Raw genomic sequence first — 2,042 nt, forward strand, 5'->3', positions numbered from 1 at the left:
AGAGACTACTCACTCATTATCATGTTGATCATGCTAGCAAGGTTGTCAATCATACCAACAATATGAAACATGATGAATAAATGAAAGTAATTAACAATAATTAAAAAGGGATTAAGAGATTATACCTACTAATGATTCCAATAATAAAGCAAGAATAATAGAAGTACTTGAATGCTAGATTGAGAGGTTGTTAATCTCCCAATAATAACTCAAATAATCTTCAATTACCCAAAATAAAGGAAGAACAAGAGAGAGATTAAAGAACTAAAACTTGGATTAAAACTTGATTAATACTTGATTACAATATTAAAGAGAGATTTGATTGATATTAACTACACTAATTATTGATAAGAAGAACATGCTCCTCTAATTAGCCTAATGGGGTATTTATAGTGAAAATTAGGGAGGATGCATTAGGGTTAACTAAGGGCTAAACTAGTAATTACACTTTTTAAGTTGAGCAAGGAGGACCCGGTATTTTCTGAGAGAAGGGCTTCTCTTTTCGTAGCTTGAAGAATGAAATCCGTGCTGTGCAGGAATCCGGGCGGATTAGAGTCGGGACGGCCGGATTTGGGCTGTGCAATCCGAGCGGATTCAGGAGAGGGACGCTCGGATTGTTGAGGAGGAATCCGAGCGGATTCCAAGGAGGGACGCTCGGATTGTTCTGGCTGGACGGGCGGATTGTCTGCAATCCGTTCGGATTGTTGGTCAGCGTCAATTCTTCTACTTTTCTTCCCTTTTCTTCATAAAATCCTTGGGGATTTCCTTGGGGACGCAAGGATCCTTTCTCAACATTGTTCTTCTACTATGATATGTACAAAGGCCTTCTAGTCTTGTCTCTTCTTGATGCTTGGTCATTGAATACAATTAATTTAGCCTCGTTTTGCCATGAAAATGCAAGATTCTTACTCCTTTCCTACCAATGGATCAAAATCTCAAAGAATATGCAAAACAAAGAACTAAAGATAAGAAATGACCCAAATAGGCACTAAAAAGCATGGGAACAAGGCTAATTCGGGGGCTAAATATGCGCTAATTATGGTCACATCACCCTGATAAGCAGCAGCAGTATCAAAAGCCTCCGTAGGTGCCTCAGCAGCAGCAATTTCAAGGTTCTGATATTTCTTAATTGAAAAACATGGTTCAGAATCTGTCGGGTTTGCTGCAAAAGGAGTCTCTAGCTAGAGAGACTTCTACAAAAATGTTGGAGAGTCAAATTGCCCAATTGGCAAGCAAAAGTGCAACTAGAGCTCCGGGGCATTTACCGTCGCAGCCGGATCAAAAAGAGACTCTAAATGCGATCACTTTGAGGAGTGGGTCTACCCTTGATGGGCCCGCTATGGTCGAAGATGTTACCGAAAAAGATGAGGCGGAATCGAGCAAGAAAAAGGCTGGAATGAATAGTAGTAAGGAAAAGACGATCAGCAGGTATGCCGGTCAATCGACCAGCTCGCGTAACAGTACAACTTCTGGTCCTGAGGAAGTCTGTCGATCGACCGACCTACATGGTCGATCGAATGAAGATACTGCTGACCGTGAACCTTTTCGTCCTCCAATGGCAGATAACTTGAGGGACCACTTATTTCGGGATACGAAGACTCCGAAATTATTTAGGCAACATCCAAATGCTGATGGATCAGTTCCGGTTCCAAATATGACCCCCTGACGGTTAATGGTTCATTCCTGAGACGGTGTGAAGAAGGCTCGAGCTACAACAAGGACAAGGTAGTGGATTTTCAGCCTAAGTCCACTGACGCCGGTATGAGAGACTTAGAGGAGAGGGCCAAGTTGCTTCTTACAGCCCCGTACCCAGAGAGATTGGTGCCGACAAAGGAACAGGTATCGTTTAACAAGTTTAAGAATGTTATTCGTAGTTTAAATGTGCAAGTTCCTTTCCTAGAATTAGTTAATCAAGTGCCTGCTTACACGAAATTTATGACGCAGCTTTTGTCTAAAAAGAAGTCACTTGATACTGTGCAATCTGTCGCACTAACTGAGGAGTCATGTTCCTATTTGACTCATACTGCACCTCATAAGCTAGT

This window comes from Silene latifolia, chromosome Y, assembly GCF_048544455.1.
Source record: "Silene latifolia isolate original U9 population chromosome Y, ASM4854445v1, whole genome shotgun sequence".
NCBI lineage: Eukaryota > Viridiplantae > Streptophyta > Magnoliopsida > Caryophyllales > Caryophyllaceae > Silene > Silene latifolia.